The 20995-nt window shown below is 41.5% G+C and overlaps 1 protein-coding gene across 1 annotated transcript in view; it reads right to left on the bottom strand.

Moving 5' to 3' along the window:
- The window catches only part of LOC311233810 (uncharacterized protein), a 124864-nt gene extending 106295 nt beyond the window's left edge, over window positions 1–18569 (bottom strand). The window contains exon 1 of the mRNA XM_084320834.1: window positions 18486–18569. The gene's annotated coding sequence lies outside the window, so the exon portion shown is untranslated. The remainder of the gene's footprint in view (window positions 1–18485) is intronic.
- Window positions 18570–20995: the final 2426 nt, after the last annotated feature.

Below are 20995 nucleotides of genomic sequence, written 5' to 3'. Positions count from 1 at the left end.
ACATCAAGAAATATGTTTATGGTATTAATTCCACCATGCCATGTATCACTATCCCTCAGCTCTCCCAGTATCGTCTGGCGGCCTGCAGATGGTTACTATTCTCTCAACCAGAGCTTTCAACCAATGCAATAGAACCATTTTGATTGACAGTCGATTCTGCCAATTACGCCACACCGCCGCTAGCACCCACCTCCTGCTGTTCTTACCACCAATCGGCAAGCGTTTACTCATTTTCTACTTCCGGGCATGCCGCCATTGATCCGCTTGCGAGAACCACAACAAGCTAATACGTTAGCTGCCCGCCGGCGCCGACCAGCGCGCTCCACAGGATGACCAAACGAGACAATGATTTTACTGCAACAAATGTTATAATAAAACAAAGCCTTTCTATACATTTGTCTGGTTGAAAACTTTATTAACAGATTGCAGAATGGGTAGTTGGGTACGGAATGAGCAACGGAATGGAACTGAGCTATGAACGGAGTAATGCCTTGCTTGTTGCTATCAGCGGGTAAATAATATGCTGATGTTATTGAACGTGTAACACTAACTATATAACGTTAATGCCACAAAACGAATGTTTGTGTCATTTTAACAGCAGATACTTTCTTAAATGCCATCTTCCCGAGAGAGGGGTGTTGACGCGGAGCTGTGATGGGTTCGCTTGGTTGTGTTATTAATAGCATTGAACAGCTAACCGAAAGCTAGAGTTAATGGTTTAGCCATAACGTTACCTTGGCTAAAGTTGGGGCTATTCATAATCCAGCAATAATGGCTGCAGACCTGCAAGCAAAGTACAGCAAGTTGGCAAAGGAGTATTCCAACGTAAATCACATTTTCACCAGTAACGTTAGTCTTCTATCTCCCGGTAGCTCATGCTAGCTAACCTAGCTCATGTTAGTGTTGTCACTGAGCGACCACCTCGCGTACACAATTAATGATATGTTGCGGACAGCCATATCGGTGACAATGTTTAGCTTTTAGTGCCAAATGATAAGAGTCTGAAGCAGAGTCTCAAAAGAGAATGTTGAATATTTAGTAGTGACTTTGATGCAGTAGCTTGTGTGTGTGTGGGGGAGGCGCCATTGGCAGGACGCGACTGAATTTATCGGCTACTGCCATCGGCACATTCGAGCTTATCGGCCGATACCGATACCCGACCGATACATCGGTGCACCCCTATTAACCGGTGTAGAAACAGGCGTCACACGATTGGGCACACATGTCACATGAAGTGGCCAATCAGAGAGAGTCTCCGCAAAATGCGGCTACGAAAAAGAAAAAAAACGCTACCCAGATGCATCACAACATTGACGCGGCTTGACAACCGAGGTGCAAAGTTAACTTGATTGAAAACTTTATTAACAGATTGCAGAATGGGTACAATACAGTACGGCTCAATACACACAATTGTTAAGGGGATGCAGACCAGAGAAAGACTTTAGTCTTGTTTACATCAGGGTCCCACATTTTCAATTAATCATAACATATGACATACGACCAGGCATGCGTTATTCATGGGACGGGGGTGCACTACGTGCAAGCCCAGATAAGTACTCGCTATTTGCATATCAATATAGCGCCGGTCGTCAGGTGTGTTAAATAGGTTCTCAGATACATTCACACCTAACTTGTTGTGAATGACGTGTTACATTCCATTCGTAGAGGCAATTAGGCACCGTCTGTAGTCTGTGCTCAAGCGAGGGGACCTTAATGCGCATTCGCGGGAGCGCACGTGGCTCCATTAGGTGCGTGCAATCCCAGTTGATTTCAATAACGCACCACTGCATACGACATAAGATAGACAGTATACACTTCGGTTTTTTCTTTCACTGCCCAGTTCAGCCCAACCCAGTCGAGAATAGATCCCTCTTTCATGTTAATGTTTTATGCTAATATTGTGAAGAGTAGAGACAGTAATTAATGTTTTATGCTAATAAATATTTTAAAGAGTAGAGACACGATGTGATTATTACTATGATTGAAAATCAATTTAGGCAAAGACATACAAAGAAGTAGGGGTGTAACGGTACGCGGATACGTACTGTACCGCGTCAATGTGGTCCTCCGGTACAGTACGGGCTGTGCACCGTACGATTGCAACGGTGCGGAACCTTTTTTTGCGGAACTTAAATGCCCCCGGCCCCACGTAATTTATCAACAACACTGCGGTCTGCTGTGAGCATTATAAAACAAACGTGTGTTTAACCGACCGTGAATTAAAGTGTCAATGCCGTTTGTCATTTTAACAGCAGATACTTTCTTAAATGCCATCGTCCCAACAGAGCAGTGTGACGGGGAGCTCTGATGGGTTCGCTTGCTGGTGTTAGCATTAGCTGAAGAGCTAGTTTTAGCTTAACGTTACCTTGGCTAAAGTTGGGACTATTCATAATCCAGCAATAATGGCTGCAGACCTGCAAGCAAAGTACAGCAAGTTGGCAAAGGAGTATTCCAACGTAAATCACATTTTCACCAGTAAAGTTACAGTCTTTCCATCTGCCGGTAGCTCCATGCTAGCTAACCTAGCTCACGTTAGCGTCGTCACTGAACCACCTCATGTACACAATTAATGACATGTTGCGGACAGCCATATCGGTGACAATGTTTAGCTTTTAGTGCCAAATGATAAGAGTCTGAGGCGGAGTCTCAAAAGAGAATGTTGAATATTTATTGTGCAAAAATCACAACAGATCCTCTCCAACGGAGCCTTGTAGACTGAGTAGGGTATATCTGCAGAGCCACTTGGTAACGAGTGCAACACCGTGTAATGTCCGTGTGGATCGTTGGAGTAGGGTATATCTGCAGTGCTGCAGCCCCATACTCAGTGTATAGATTTGTATTAGTATCAGTGTATAGATTTGTATTAGTATCATAATCAATCACCTGTTGTTGAATAAATACCATTACTTTCTAGTTATTACTAAAAAACAGTATATATAAAACAGTATAAAAAAAAAGTATAATTTATATAATTTAATTAAACATTTTTTTTTTAATCTACAAGATACTAGGGCTGCACGATTAATCGTTTTTTTTATCGAAATCGCGATTTGACATGATGCAATTATCAAACCGAGAAGCCTGCGATTAGACGCATGGCGAGTCTGATGCAACATTTTTTTTTTTTTTTTTTGCTTGACTGTCAGTCATGCTCACCAATCAGAAGTGCTGTGCTCTACGTGTACCAGTCATTGCTCACCAATCGGAATTAGCCCAAGGTAACTAGTATACGCCCAACAACAACAGCAGCACGTGACACACCCATGCGTGAAGACGTTAATTTACAGTAGCTGGCTAGCGGCGATTTTCATGTGGGATTAATGGCTTCAACGGAGCCAGAAGAAACGTTGGACATTCTCGTTCCGAAGAAAAGTAGCACTTCGGTTGTATGGAAGTATTTTGGCTTCAAGACGACAGATGTGGAACAAAAGAAGGTATTGTGCAGTTTGTCGTGGAACGGTTGCTACCTCGCGAGGAAACACCACAAACCTGTATCAGCACTTGAAAACGCACCACAGGCACTTATACGTCGAGTGCGCGACCAGAAACAAGGTAAATGAACGTCCTCAAGCAGCCCAGTCTAACGTTAAGCAAACAAATGTTGATGAGTCGTTTGCGGCTGTTACTCCGTATGAAAAGGGCGCACGGAGGCACAGTGAGATAACTAATGCCATAACGCACTACCTCGCTAAGGACATGGTGTCTATCAGGGGAGGAAATTAGGCCACTTTACTCGCCAATTGCGAGTATTTTTTACGTTTGGCGAGTAATTCATGAAGAGCACTCGCCAGTCTGGCGAGTACTAGTAATTACAAAACAAAACAAAAAAATCATTCTGCAATCTGCTGATTCGCTCACTGACACAAACCGAACTCTGACTCCCCCCTTGATTCCTCCCATTTGCGCCACATAATAATCAGACCATAACCAATGAACATCATCGTTGTACAGATGCGCTCTAAGCTCCTCCAATGAACACTCGTTTTCTAGAAGATGACGCCCATCTAGGGGAAGTGGACATACCACTGCGCGCAGACCTACTAACTCCTGCCACCGGCAGCCGGCTTGACAACGTAGACAAACTTACAAAAACACATGAGTGGATGAAAATAATTGCATGTAGAGTCGTCGCTTTCGGATATCGGTGCGGTCTGACATGGGGGCGAACAACAGCACGCGACGCGTCTCCTTCGAGTCGGATGAGAATGACAAGTCAACCCGCATTTCATTGTATACCTGTATGCCGTGACAATTAAAACTCTTGACTTGACTTGACTTGACTAGCTACCTAGCATGTAACAAGCTACCATAACGGGCATTCAACATAGTGGACGACTATACTGAGCGGCTTTGCTTAAATGCAGCCGAGTGACATTTTATTATTACCGGGTTTCCCAGCATATCACCACTCGCCCATATGCCCTTCACAACGGTGATGTTGTCATATTTGGCATTCAGAACACACCTGCTGAACCCCTAGCGTTGTCGATTCGGTTCCAATGTATTGTCATCTTACAGCACAAGTACAGTACAACCAGAATACATTTGGCATACAACCAGAGTGCAAATGTAACAAGTCAAGTTCAAGTTGTTTTATTTAGCTATTACATTACAGTGAAATGCTTGGTTCTTTCACTGCCCAACCCAGTATTGATTGATTGATTGAAAACTTTATTAACAGATTGCAGAATGGGTACAATACAGTACAGCTCAATACACACAATTGTTAAGGGGATGCAGACCAGATAAGGACTTTAGTCTTGTTTACATCAGGGTCCCCCATTTCAGTCCTGTTTGCTTAATGCCTTGTCCACTTCCTCCACACTCCAATATGTTATGATGAATTAAAAATGGGGGACCCTGATGTAAACAAGACGAAAGTCTTTCTCTGGTCTGCATCCCCTTAACAATTGTATGTATTGAACTGTACTGTACCCATTCTGCAATCTGTTAATAAACGTTTCAATCAATCAATCCCTTCAACCCTGCTCCTGTCAAACCTGCTCTTTCCATTCCCTCCATCATGTCCCCCCTTTCTGATGAATATTTCCTGCACTTAAGAGTCAGACACACATTCCTAGTAGTTGAGCTGTGATGAATGAAAACTTTATTTAACAGATTGCAGAATGGGTACAGTACAGTACGGCTCAATACATGCAATTGTTAAGGGGATGCAGACCAGAGAAAGACTTTCGTCTTGTTTACATCAGGGTCCCCCATTTTCAATTCATTTTCAATTCATCATTCAGTATAACCTAGACCAGCCCAACCCAGCATCTTTCACTGCCCAGTTCAGCCCAACCCAGTCCAGAATAGTTCCCTCTTTCATGTTAATATGTGATTTAATGATGTAATATTTTGAAGAGTAGAGACAGTGTGATTAATTTACTATGATTGAAAATCAATTTAGACGAAGACGTACAAAGAAGTAATTATCACAATTAGCGATTTTTTTTGTCTGGTAAAAAATCTATTTGGCTGGTAAAAAAAATCAGATACCCGCCAGTTGGCTGGTAAGCCAAAAAGTTAGTTTCCTCCCCTGGTGTCTATTAACACTGTGAGCAACGTGGGGTTTAAAAAACTAATCCATACGCTGGATAAACGATATTCGATTCCCTCCTGCACGTACTTTGGTCAGGTGGCCATCCCAGATCTGTATGCTGAATGTCAGGAAAAAATTGCGACGGAGCTGAAAACTATCGAATACTATGCTACAACAACCGACCTGTGGTCGAGCAGGACGACCGAGCCGTATCTCAGTCTGACCGTGCACTTCATAAATAACCAATTTGAGTTGAAGAGTAACTGCCTGCAAACGGCCTACTTTCCTGATGACCACACGGGAGAGAATATTGCCCATGGACTAAGAGAGTCCTTGTCCAGCTGGGGTCTGGATGAAGATTATCAGACGTGCATCACCACTGATAATGGATCGAATGTTATCAAAGCGGCGGCACTGAATCATTGGATAAGGCTTCAGTGCTTTGGACACAGGCTGCATCTTGCAATAGGTACGTGAATGGGAAGTCACCCTTCCTCTCTTCTTTCCCTCTCTCCCTCCTCCCAATTCTCTCTCTACCCACCTCTCAGTTTCATAATTTTATTGTTATTACATTTAGCTAGCCTCATAGAGGCTCATACTCATAGCATAATAGCCTAAGTCATATTTTAACATTTGCTGGAAGCACATGTCTTTTATTGATATTGTAACAGTAAGTTCAACCAGATGTGTGAACATTAGGGCTGTCTTAAATGCTTCGAAGCTTCGAACGTTCGATTCGATGGCACAAGCTTCGAACATTAAAAAAAAATCGGAGTAAAAAAAAAAAAAAAAAAAAAAAAAAAAAAAATCTTTTTCAAAAAATGAACATTTTTTTTTTTTACTTCGATTTGTGTGTGTGTGTAGGTGTGTGTGTGTGTGTGTGTGTGTGTGTGTGTGAACTACCCATCCCAGTTAGGACAGCCGAATCCCGTCCAATCTTTCGCCGTCGACTAAAGACTCACTTCTTCAACCATTATCTGAAATGATAAAAAAAAAAAAAATCTAACCGTGACTAACCTTACTGTCATGCACTTGTCCTAATAAACTAACCTACACTGTAACACGCAACACGTTGATGAACATTGTTACTCAGCTGATAGAGTTGTACCCTTCTTGCGGTCTTGTCGTACAGAACTTGTAAGTCGCTTTGGATAAAAGCGTCAGCTAAATGACTAAATGTAAGTGTGTGTGTGTGTGTGTGTGTGTAGGTGTGTGTGTAGGTGTGTGTGTGTGTGTGTGTGTGTGTGTGCGCGCACACACACACACCTTGTAGAATTCCACACATAAGAAAGAAAGATACTGGGATGAATAAACAAAATAGGAAATAAAATGTAGAAATGCATGCAATACATAAATAAATATGAATCTCCATATATGAAATATAACATTTAGATAAGGTGCTACTGAGATATTTTGGTGAGTTCTTTGTTTTTTTGTGGAAGTTGCCCTTCTTAAAAATGCATGAACATTCACTGATAATTGGTCTGTAGTGGAGTCTACAAGGTCTACATTGCCGGACCATGTAGAATCCGGACCTTGTAGACTGACATAATTCTGTGCATAGTTTAGTCTACTTCATTCATCTTAAACATTCTTGATTTGGGGGATTGGTAGTTCCCATGAAATCTGAAGTTGTTCAAACGACAACAGCGATCCACCTTGAATTAAATCACACAGCCGAGTGAAACCTTGTTGGATGCGTCAGTCACGAAAGGGGCTACTTAATTAATTAATCCAACCCACTTTATTTATAGAGCACATTTAAAAACAACAACGTTTACGAAAGTGCTGTACAAGTCCCACAACATAAGATATATATATATATAAAAAAAGAAAAAAAAATTAAATATATATATATATATTTTTTTTGAAGCTCCGAATTAAAATCGAAGCTCGGCCCCGAAGCTTCGATTGCCAAAAAAAGCTTCGAAGGTCAGCCCGTTTGCAAAAAGGCACAACAGCGATTGCATAACAAATAAAAGTGACTTAGGCAGAATGCCATGACTTAGTCAGACATTATTTCTCGTACATACATTTATAAATACAAACATAACATTACCAACGTTGTTTTACTTTCCTAAACATAACCCAAGTTGTGTTACTTACTTGTCTAACCAAGTTTTTTTTTGTGTGTGTTCGATACAGCTGTTATCTTTAGGATGTGTGTGTTTGATACAGCGGTTATGATTATGGTGTTTGTTATAAAGTCTGTATGTTTACTTAGGGTACATTTGTTATAAAGCGGTTATGTTTAAGGGGAGACACTACAGGTGAATAGGGTAAAAAATTTAACTAATAGATATCACAATGAAACTTCCCCAGTTGATTACTTATATTAAGACAAGACTTTTTTGTATTACAAGTTTTCTGAAATTGTATGTTTAAATATGCAAATGAGGCATTATCTACTTAAATATGCACAAATTTGCATATAATTCCAGGACAGAAATCTGAACATTGGATGAAGCCATTTTCAAAATTATAGTTTCATTTTGTTGACATATTAGAGCCAAAGGTTATTACAGAGGGGATTTTGGATATCTCTTTTTATCACTCCATAAATCAGAAAATTCTCCATTCAGTCCATTTTTATGGTAAAATTCCATATTTCGCCATGTTTTTTTGAATAAAATGTGATATAAATCAGGGTATGAATGCGATATCAACAAACCCTTCTGTAAATACCTTCAGAACATAGATATGAATAGAACTGGAAGGTTTGGTGTATGCGAGTGCTACTGAAGTGGAGATTTCTGACTCAGAGTATGAGGAAAAACTCTTAGAACTCATTTTTGGGAAAACGCCTTCAAAGTTCTGTATTGTAAAATGCCACACTTTTTTTTTTTTAAACAGATATTTACAAACACAATACCTAATCAAACCATTAGTAATAGACAACCTAAACACATGCCTGATAACTGAATAATAATAATAATAATGATGTTATTGAACTGAACAGAACTACACACAGGCTACAAACAGTGTAGTACCCCCTAATAGGCAAAAAATATTTGAATAGATATCACTATGAAACTTTCCCAGTTTGTTATGTACATATAAACTAAGAAAAAATATATTGCAAGTTTTCAGAATTTTATGTTTATATATGCAAATGAGGCACTTCCCCATTAAATATGTGCACATTTATGGATGCAATAAGGCAAAATGAAGTAAAATAAACAACTAAATGTGTGTTATTGACGTTTTATTGTCACTAGTTTCATAGAAGACATGTTTAGGAAGCAAAATATAACAAAATCTCAAAATCAACAAAAAAAGTATATTTGCCTATTCACCTACAGTGTCTCGCCTTAACAGGCTTTAACAGCCGTTTCCTCTTCAATCTGTTGCCTGGTGTCTAATGCCACTTCTCTTATTTCTAGTCAAAACAAATCTCTTTACACTTCAAATAAAAAGCAAATATTAATTTGAAAATGAGCTTGAAACAAGTGAAAAATTACTAAAAACAAGTTGTCTTATTTTAGGTGTAAAGAGATTTGTTTAGATAAATACTGTATGTAGTCAAAGAGATGACTAAGGCAGATAGTGATTTTGGACTGCAATAAGCATTCTGATAGGCTGAGGACATAGGCAATAAGTAGGGATGCCCCGATCACGTTTTTTGCCACCGATAACCGATCGTCGTGAGTCATATCGGCCGATACCGATCCGATACCGATCGTTTTTGATTAAAAAGAAATTAAAAATTATTTTATATAAGTTTTTTTTTTTTTTTTTTATATAAAATATATATATTATATAATTAGACTTGTACTTGTATTGAGACATCGCCACCACGCAACAAGTCAAAATGCTCGCTATCTGCAAACAGCTACACTGTCTGTGTGTACTCTAGTAGCCCTAGCTCCAAAAAGGATTCTCCGGCGCTGCAGCGGGACCCTATTGCATTGGTAACGTTATGCTTTGGTCATTTCACATTCAGCAAGCCCTCAGCTCGAATACGCATTCAATCAATGTTATAAGACATTGATATCAGGAGCTATCTGTAGCTACTGCTAGCCGGCTAGATGACGTTAAGACAACTATTTAGTTCAATCGGACATTTAGTTTTGAACCGTGAACTAACGTCAGCTAACGCAAGCTAACGGAGATATCAACATGGGCTACTAGACTTCCTGGGGCATTTGTTGATATCCGGAGCTATCAGTAGCTAGCCGGCTAAATACCGTTAGACAATGCCTACTAAAAGTGAATAGTTGACTGGGTAATTTTGTTTAAACAGTAACGATAGCTAGGTAGCTAACGTTAGCTCAGGTCGAATGCACTATCTAGACTCAGCAGAGGAGGTCCGCCTCCTCTGTGTTTACAAACTCTACACGGGTACGGGCGGGGCTAGGGAGGAGGAGCAGTTTGCAGGTCCTGTGCGTCTGAGACAAGCGAGTGAGATATCCACTTGATCAGTTTCCGCGATCGGCGAATATGACTAATTATCGGAATTCCCCGATCGCATATTTATACTGATTATCGGCCGATAATGATCGGTGGCCGATCGATCGGGGCATCCCTAGCAATAAGACAGGGTGTTAGCAGCGTTAGACAGATATCACAATTTGGCCAAAATATGACTTAGGCAATTATCAGGGAGCCAAATAAACTTTGACTCACCGGCCAGTGGCGGGTAGATGGGAAGAATCTACCCGCCAAGCATATTTCTTACCTGCCAACTTTTTTTTTAATAAAATATATATATTATATAATCATACTTGTGATCGCCACCTCGCTGTCTGCAAACAGCTCCACTGTCTGTGTGTATACTCGAGTGGCCTCCAGCTCCAGCAAGGATTCTCCGGGGGTGCAGCTGGACCCTAAACGCTACATTCAGCATGCAAAAGGATTCTCCTGAGCTACAGCTGGACCCTATTCAGCAGCCCTCACTCATGCGATGTAAACCAGGGACTCGAATACGCATGTTGTTGTTGTAGGACATTGATGCCAGGAGCTATCGTTTACTGCGACATTTCGTAGTGACTAGTTACCTAGCCAACGGAGGTATTATGCACTGGCCTATTGCTGGAGGATTTGTTGATGTCTGGAGCTATCAGTAGCTAGCCGGCTGGATAACGTTACACAATGCCTCATGTATTAAACTAAGTGAATAGTTGACTGGGTCATTTTGTAACGGTAGCTAACGTTATCTCACGAAGGTCCCACACTGACTAGACTAACGTCACGGTGACTCGGAGGCAATAGCCTCTGTTTACATGCAGGCATACAGGGGTAGGAGCAGCAGCAGCAGTGCTAACTAACGTCACGGTGACTCGGAGGCAATAGCCTCTGTTTACATGCAGGCATACAGAAACAGGTGGGGAGGGGGTAGCAGCAGCAGCAGCAGCAGTGCGCGGTGCGCGCTTCATGTCTGTGCTGAGACAGCGAGTGAGAACTCTGCTAAAGAATTGGATCATGATTTTCGGTTTTCACATGACTATTTGATTCCCCGCCACACGGCGCTCAGACGTCTCAGTGGGAGGGGCCAAACGTAAAAACTGAGCGCAAATGGCGGGTGGCGCTCTCTAGTTTCGTCCCTGCAATTATGCTATGAGGCTAATGATTTTCAATATGAAAAATAATAATTTAAATAATTTTCTCTGAAAATTGCTCTGAAAGAGAAGACAGTGGCAGGGCGTATAGATCGGGCAACAGGACTCTAAGTCTCTGGTTTGCCATTTCTCTCACAGTTGGAAGAAGAAGGCAGCACTGACTCGGCGAGAGCTGCATCTGCCGGAGCACTCTTTGATCACAGAGTGTCCAACAAGATGGGGCTCGAGGCAGAAGATGATCGAGAGGGTGTTGGAGCAGAGACAGGCCTTGTCTCAGGTTCTCTCTGAAGACAGGAAGACGCGTCACCTGGTCCCCAGTTGGCAGGACATAGATGTCCTTGAATCAATCAACAACGCCCTGCGTCCTCTCCAGGAGTTCACAGATGCCCTCTCTGGTGAAGCGTATGTAAGCGTGTCATACCTGAAGCCAGTCCTGCATCTCCTGAAAACATCAACTCTGGCTGAAGATGACGAGGACACAACCCTTACCAAGGAGATAAAGTCAACGGTCCTTGGCTACATGGAGGATAAATACAGAGACCGAGTCACACAGGTAGGGATAGGAATTGATAAGATTTCAACTGTTTTGTCTCTGAGAGATCATTGTTGCAATTAGAAAAACATGCCTGCATTCATTGATGAAAGGAATTGATAAGCTTGGAGGCATACAGTGTTGATTCTCTTAGTAAAACCATTATCTAATGTTTCACAGGAGCTTCTGGACATCGCTTCGTTCATTGATCCAAGATTCAAGACAGTCTACATCAGTGCAGAGAAGGTCCCAGACACCAAAGCAAGAGTGAAGATCGAAATGGAACAGGTGGCACGAAAGGTAACTTGTTTTTATGTGCAGTTTAGTCAACACAAGATGCCACGTGCAATGATATTGTATTTAGATTTAATTCATTGGCAATTGTTTTAATGTTTACATAAAATGCCCAATTGCTCAGAATTACATTGTTGCCAAACTTAACACCTCTCATCTCTATGCTCATCTCTGTGTTTTGCAGGAGAAGAGGGCTCAGGCTTCTAGCACCACAGAGGCCATGCTTCAAAGTGCAGCAGAGGCAGAGCCATCCACTGCGAAGAAGGCAAAGCGGTCATTGGGCAGCTTCTTTAAGAGCACCGCTGCTGCTGTGCCCCCGACCAACGCTTCATCCGCTGTGCAGTTGGAGGGTGCCATAGAAGCGGAGGTGAACACCTACCTAATGACTCCCACCATCGATGCAGAGGAAGACCCCCTGGTCTGGTGGAGGGTACACCATGTTAGCTTTCCGATGCTGAGCAAGCTGGCTCGCAAATTCCTGTGTATACCAGCCACGAGTTCCCCATCGGAAAGAGTGTTCAGTGCTGGAGGCAACGTGGTCACGTGTCAGCGCGCATGTCTGAAACCAGCAAAGGTTGACATGCTGGTTCTCTTGACAAAATCTGTAAAGACCAAAACTTTTATTTGTTCTGCACTTTTATCTATTTCAAGAGATTTGCATAAAGGTCCTATTATTTTTTTATTATCCCTTTACTTAAAGGAACATTTTGGGAAATTAGCTCACCGTCTTCTCCAGAGAGAGATAAGAAGATAGATACCAGTTTCCTCTGTGCGTTCAGTAGAAAGCGGTCTGGCTGCACCTTAGCCTAGCTTAGCACAATGAATGTAAGCGGACAGTACAGGTTAGCCTTCGGGGGAGAGCTGTTAGTTGGACAATGCCTAGGCTAACCAGCACTGTCCGCTTCCATTCATTGTGCTAAGCTAGGCTAAGGTGCAGCCAGACCGCTTTCTACTGAACGCACAGAGGAAACTGGTATCTATCTTCTTATCTCTCTCTGGAGAAGACAGTGAGCTAATTCCCTAGCGTGTTCCTTTAACTTGATTGCATGTGCAATATTTAGTTGCAGCTCCTGAGCCACAAGTGAATAACCTTGTTTATAGAAAGGTCTTATTTTATTTTCATATTCTAATTGTTCAATTTGTTTGACACTTCAAGTGTGACTGATTTGAGAGTCGTGTCTAAGAGAAACAAAATGGCAGCTGCTTAAAAAAAACACAAATAATATGTTGTTGCAATTAATATCTTTTAAACTCTCATCCTTGCATTATAATTAGAGCAGTTAATAGTTTGATGGTATCATGATAGACAGATCATCCAATCACCTGTCAAGTATTTTTGAAAGTCCCTGCCCTTTTCCAAACAGTTTCCAATTGAGCTTTTCTAGATGGTTGTGTGAAAAAAAACATCTGCCGGTATTCAGGTTAGTAATGCTCCCATCACATGTTTTAAATCTATTACAAGATGAATATTAAACGGAAGCTTAACTTTAAAGCAACCCAAGAGACATTTCATGCAAGTATCATTTAATGCAAGCCACATTTTACATTAAACCTCTGTTGGGCTGCTGTTTAAAAAATAATAATTTAATCGCATCGCAAATCGCAATATCCGTCAGAATAATCGCAATTCGATTATTTCCCATAATCGTGCAGCCCTACAAGATACACTACACGACCAAGGTACCCATGTACATGTCAAAATACTTCCCAAAGGTCAGTGAATACCACGATCACAACACCAGAGGGAGCTCCACAAATCATGTAAAACCCAGATTCGGCTCAAACAAGGGACTAAACACGTTTCGCAATTATGCCACAACAATGTGGAACGCCCTACCCAAAGCTGTAAAGGAATGTGAATTAGGGCTGGGCGATAAAACGATAACTATCGCGATAAATTATTTCCTCGAAATAAACATGAAACGTGGTCGCAAAGTTTCGATATATCGATTTTCCAAGCTTGGATATGAGCACGCACTAACAACCAATCAGTGAAGGAGATGGCCGAGAGCGAAGGAGACCCGGAAGGAGACCCAGAGGTAGGACTCACTCAACAACAAGGCTTGCTAGGCTAATTAGCTTGCACGGCGATGTTTTATATATTTACGTGCCGAGTATGTGTGTGGCGTGAATTCTGAGGCCACGTTTATAGTAGTGTGGGGTATACAGTAGGGGTGGACGGTATGGTCTAAAATTTATATCACGGTATACAGGCCTGTACACTGCGATGATATGATCGCGAATTGCCCCTTTAATTGGCCGTTGCGATTGGTAAATATTAGTGATGCACCGATGTGAAAATTGTGGCCGATACCGATAACCGATATTAATATTGCTGTTCTGGCCGATACCGATATTTACCGATGTCGATATCTCTGTATAGAAAACACTTTTTTATGATAATCAAATAAAGAGCTATTTTCCAAAACGCATATTTTTTTTTACTTTTGTAACTTATTTTCAGAAATGACTGATATTTTGAAACTATTTAAGGCCAAAACATGTAAAAAAAAAAAAAAAAAAAGAAAAAAAAAAAATATAAATATCGGCCCTATCTTGATATCGGACCGATACCGATGTGTAAAAAAACGGCCATATCGGCCGATATTATATCGGCGGCCGATATATCGTGCATCACTAGTAAATATTATCTGGGGGCGGGCTTGCAAGTAGTGCTTTCAAGCCTTGCATTCGCATTTCACTCCTAAATTATCCAAGGCGTGTGATGACGCCACTCACGCGAGCTGTCAGTGCGACACAATGTCGTGGTGCTATGAAAGAATCTGTCGGCAATGAATGAACTTACTGCGATCACAGATAGCCTGAGTGAAAAAAAAGATTTGCGTGTGGAGTGAATCTAGGTCACGCTATATACTTGGTACTTGTAGTCTATCGTGCGATTAAAGACCATGTCCCTATCTGCGTAGTCTATACATCCAACACCAAATCCCATAATTCCTAGCAAAACAAAACTGAATGTGGCCTCTCTTCCTTTCAATATGGACTATTGCATCGCCAAAGAAGCACCTCATTTCAATACATTTAAGATACAAATTTTGCTCTGCAAGAACAACGGAGTGGATATCAGTCCATCTTATGACAACCACGTCCGATGTGGAGAGATGATAAGATGATGATTGACGTGATGATGTGATGATTGATTGACGGGGACACGGACACTTCTAACGTTCAGGTTCAGGTTCAGCCATGCATTAGGTGAGTAGTAGTAGCCCACTATTAGGACGTGAAATACTGTCTACTTAAATTTATAAAATATCAACCTATCTATCTAATAATGAGACAATATGCAAATAAGATAATACTAATAATTGTCACGGTGTCCCCGTATATGAAATGAAAGTGGCTTGCAACTTTACTGGCTGTCACAAACTGTTTATTTCTCGTTTAGCATAGTATTACATTCCACTTCTATAAACAATCAAAGTCCTACCGTAAGAGCCTCATACGGGTCAATTAAACCTTTTTGATTAGTCTTTCCTTCGAGCTAAGTTGGACTGAACATTTCACTGTCAAAAGCGCAAATGTAAATAAGGTTGCGTCGCAACACGGTTTTCAAAATAAAGGTCACATATACAAATACCTCTCAATTCGTACTAAAAAAAGTCCCGGATATACATAAACATTAATTGGCATAGATCTCTATAAACGGCCCAACACATTGATCACTTTAGGCACACCCTGAAACCAGTAACATCACAAATATGAAGCAGGTAATTACCCATACAAATAATAAACCTTTCATGGGGTTATTTACAATAATAATTCATTTGATTTCTAAAGCACTTTTCATTGTGAAACAAATGTATGCAGAGTTTCTTGTCCTCCTGATTAATGCAATGGTGTGTGTGTGTTGTGGTGATCTCATTCAAGGAGCACTACACACACACAGTTTGTTGTTTTTGTTCTATTAGTGATTTACACACTTTCTCGGTTGGTTCATTATAAAAGATACAAACCTGAAAACAAACGCACTTAAATGTTAAATAAAAGGACCACAGTAATGAGGCAGGAGGAACATATTTTTTTAATAATGGTAAAATTGTTATTAAAAAATTTGCCCCTAAAAAATATTAAGTGTGCCCCTAGTGAAAAAGCTTAGCGTACAGCCCTGGTATAATTTGAAGCATAGACGGTAAGTATATATCACGGTATCATCGTTTTTGATAAAAAAAATTCTTTTATATAATATTTTTTTTTTTTTATAAAATATATATATTATATAATTAGACTTGTACTTGTATTATCTGCGAGACATCGCCACCACGCAAAAAGCTCCACTGTCTGTGTGTACTCTAGTAGCCTCCAGCTACGGCCAAGATTCTCCGGAGCTGCACCTGGACCTATACTCGAGTAGCCTCGAGCAGAGCTACGGCCAGGATTCTCCGGCGCTGCACCTGGACCCTATTGGCATAACGTTACTTAACTGTGCTCAGCAAGCCCTCAGCTCGAATACGCATCGAATCAGTGTTATAAGACATTGATATCAGGAGCTATCTGTAGCTACTGCTAGCCGGATATATAACGTTAATACAACGCCTCAGTGAATTATTTAGTTCAATGGGACATTTCGTTTTGAACGGTGAACTAACTTGCGCTAACGTGAGCTAACAGGTAGCATACACGTCTCTAACCCTAACACTCTACTAGACTTTGTGGAGCGTTTGTTGATGTCAGGAGCTATCGGTAGCTGGCCGACTAGATACCGTTCGGTTAGACAATGCCTCATCATGTATTAAACTAAAAGTGAATAGTTGACTGGGTCATTTTGTAACGGTAGCTAAGCTAACGTTAGCTCAGGGAGACGCCGCCGTCCTCCCACTAGACTACTAGACCCGTGTTAACATGCGTGCGGTAGGGGCTGGCACGCCCACTGCGCGAAGCCTCCTAAATAACTTTTTCCAGTTTGCACATATCTATTATCTATGACTAATTCTATCTATTTTTAGGGGCAAATGCGAGTGAAATAGTCGCGCTGTGGTTACATGACGTCATTGCTATTTTAGAGCTGCCCTACCGGTTACACGGTATAGTCAAAATCCATACCGTAGAGCAAATTCATACCGTTTATACCATATACCGTTTATACCGTCCACCCCTAGTATACAGTGGACGTCGTTTCAATATATTGTGGCGGAAGAGAGTATTTTAGTGTCATATTTATTACATTGTCTCATGAGATACTCCGCTTGTCGGCTAACTGCTAACGTGCGCGGACTGATGACGACATCAACTCGACTCGAGACATTGGCTTAGAAACAACAGGCTGGCTAGGATAACTAGCTTGCACGGCGATGTTTTATATATTTACGTGCCGAGTATGTGTGTGGCGTGAATTCTGAGGCCACGTTTATAGTAGTGTGGGGTATACAGTGGACGTCGTTTCAATATATTGTGGCGGAAGAGAGTATTTTAGTGTCATTTATTACATTGTCATGAGATATTCCGCTTGTCGGCTAACTGCTAACGTGCGCGGACTGATGACGACATCAACTCGACTCGAGACATTCGCAGCAGCATAAGAAGTTAATTAAACTTGACAGACATTATATCGACGATAATTATCGATATCGAATTATATGAAAATAATTGTATAATTTTATCGCGATAACGTTTTTAGTCATATCGCCCAGCCCTAATGTGAATCACTACCCACCTTCAAAAACACTCAAAGAACACCTACGGGAGACTGCAATTCAAAACTGGCCCCTACAAATGTCCTAACCCAGTTGTACAATAAAGACCAAGCATGGCTTTGTCAGTATTCCAATGTACCCAACCCCACCCAACCCCACCCCACCTACCCAACCTCCTCCAATGTACAGTTTCTATGTCAAATGTATGTCAGTATTCCAATGTACAGTGCCCCCCCCCCCCCACCTCCAATGTACAGCCCCACCCCACCTACCCAACCTCGCCCAATGCACAGTTTCTATGTCAAATGTATATACTCTTTTTCTGGATTTTTTTTAGTATCACAAACAGTACTGTATTTGAAAATCTGGTATGTCATAAATGTATAGATGTAGCAGTACTGGTCTATCTGTATGTCGTGTGTGTCATGATGAATTGAAAATAGGGGACCCTGATGGAAACAAGACGAAAGTCTTTCTCGGGTCTGCATCCTCTTAACAATTGTATGTATTGAGCTGTACTGTACCCATTCTGCAATCTGTTAAACTTTTCAATCAATCAGTTAAGCTAACACTAGCCTCAGCTAAGCTAACACTAGCCCCAGTTAAGGTAACACTAGCCACAGCTAAGCTAACACAAGCCACAGATGCAGCGGTACCAGCTAAGAAAATACTAGCTCCAGCAGGAAAACTACCGAAATATACCAGATATCGAAAACAAATAGCATCCCCAACAAAACAGGGTGAGTTGAAACGAGAGAGAGCTAATGGCTGGCTGTGCTAACTAGACTAACATCAACCACCAGGACGATAAGCAGCAGCTGTGGACGCTGCTAACAACACAGTAAGAGGAGAACTCCCCTCAAACACTCTCTACATGCAGCTAGAAAACACATGTCAGTCACTACCTGACGAGCCTCCATCACCAGGAGGACGGGGCTCAGATGTCGGTCCCACGCCGAGCAGCAGACCAGACTGACTCACTGCAGGAACCGCGCTACAGTCGCCGACGCTACTGGTTCAAGAACAATGCGGTTATTTTTAACCAAGGGAACGTGGCATGTGGCTGCTGCCCCGGATACCATAGTTTTTTCGCGACAGCGCCACCTACCGTATTGGAAGACCAAGGGCCGTGTTACCATGGACGACAATCAGAGTGTTTGAGTACCTTGAATGTGAATTTGACGTTTTATTTGTTTAACGTTAAAGGATAACTCCACTATTTTGGGAAATTAGCTTATTTAACATCTTCCCTGGAGTTAGACAAGAAGATGCATACCTTTTTTGTCTCTGTGCGTGCATTTTAGCTTTGGGAATAGATGCTCCGTTAGCATGAATTGAAAATGGGTGACCCTGATGTAAACAAGACGAAAGTCTTTCTCTGGTCTGCATCCCCTTAACAATTGTATGTATTGAGATGTACTGTACTGTACCCATTCTGCAATCTGTTAATAAACTTTTCAATCAATCAATCAAGCATAGCTTAGCTTCATCACTGGAAGTGAGGCAGGACAGTAGCCTTACAGTGCCTTACAGTGTATTGCAAGGTCTGACATTGACCAAACTTGATATGCATGACCTTGGTGGGCTCTAGGTCAACTCCTGAAAAGGGGGTCAATGTCAGACTTTGCAATCAAAAGTTAGGGGGCTAATAACCCTTGCCATAATTTCAGTGCGCCCCTAACTTTTGATTGCAAGGTCTGACATTGACCCCCTTTTCAGGAGTTGACCTAGAGCCCACCAAGGTCATGCATATCAAGTTTGGTCAATGTCAGACCTTGCATTACACTGTAAGGCACTGTAAGGCTACTGTCCTGCCTCACTTCCAGTGATGAAGCTAAGCTATGCTAACGGAGCATCTATTCCCAAAGCTAAAATGCACGCACAGAGACAAAAAAGGTATGCATCTTCTTGTCTAACTCCAGGGAAGATGTTAAATAAGCTAATTTCCCAAAATAGTGGAGTTATCCTTTAACAACCATTCCGAGGTGCGTAGAAGTTCAACGACCAAGGCAAACGTTCACAAACTATTTCAAACGTTAGATTTGTGTTCGCCGCAAACCTTTGTTCAAGTTCAAGTTTTGTTTTATTTGTCACATATGAAGTACATTATTACAGTGAAATGCTTGGTTCTGTATGAGCCCCCTGACAATGTGCTTCATACAGTAAAAAAGTTAAAAGAATAAAGTCCAAACACTATACAAAGTAAGTATACAATATACAAATTAAAGTACAACCTATAAGTAGTACAAAAAGCAAGCTATGACGTACAAAATGCAAACTTTAAAAATGCAATCTTTAAAAATGTTTTAAATTAGGTTGGGATGTAGTGCAAATCTTTCTGTAATAAATTGATTTAAAAAAATATGGTGTAGTGTTAAAAAGTGTTTAAAGTGTCTAAAGTGAATGTTAAAGGTGAGTGTTTGTTTAAAGTGAGTGTGTGCATGTGGCTGTGCGTGCAATGAATGTAGATGGATGGGTTAGTGTTGCATAGATTCATTGAGCATCATGATAACCGGGATGATGATGGCGCCGCCCCGTTCGGCTGCCTCTCTGTTCGCTCCGTCGAGACTGTGTTTACTTTTGTTAATATTTATAGTTTTTAGAGTTTTGTGCGTACCAACTGTTGGTGCATTTAATGTATATGACCGTCAGTCACTCATAGACATTGGATTACGGGAAACTTACCAACTGGATTACTCGCTGGATCAGCTTTCCGAACCACATCAATGGCCTGAAGAAATCCTCCGGAGATTAGGACCAGACCCTTTGTTCCCAGAGCCCAGGAAAAGACGACGAGGAAAGAGGGCTGGGATCCGAAACAGGCTGAGATCCAGACGCCATCGTACACCACTTCCCAGTATATTGCTAGCCAATGTACAATCAATAGACAATAAACTGGATGACATCCGAGCAAGGATTCAATATCAAAGAGACGTTAGGGACTGCAATGTCCTTTGCTTCACCGAAACATGGCTGACGCCGGAGGTTCCAGATCACGCGATTCAACCAGCGGATCACTTCTTTATCCATAGAAAGGATCGGTCACCATCAGAGTCCGGTAAACAACGTGGAGGGGGTATTGCCTTCATGTTTAACAAAAATTGGAGTGACCCAACGAACGTGAAGGAACTATCCAACCACTGCTCCCCAGAACTGGAATATATAACCATCAAGTGTCGTCCTTTCTTCCTCCCGAGGGAGTTAACGGCGATCGTCCTGGTCGGAGTGTATATTCCACCGCAAGCTGAAGCCAGCAACAAGGTTGCGCTCTCCAGACTACACGACGAGGTAAACAGAATCCAAGAGGCGAATGTTAACGCCGCCATTTTAGTTCTGGGAGATTTCAATAGCGCCAATCTGAGAAAGGTATTGCCCGACTTCTATCAGCATGTGACTTGCAACACCAGAGGCGGTA

Source organism: Notolepis coatsorum, assembly GCF_963971535.1.
Source record: "Notolepis coatsorum genome assembly, chromosome: 8".
Classification (NCBI taxonomy): domain Eukaryota; kingdom Metazoa; phylum Chordata; class Actinopteri; order Aulopiformes; family Paralepididae; genus Notolepis; species Notolepis coatsorum.
This window is presented reverse-complemented; position numbering and strand designations above follow the sequence as displayed.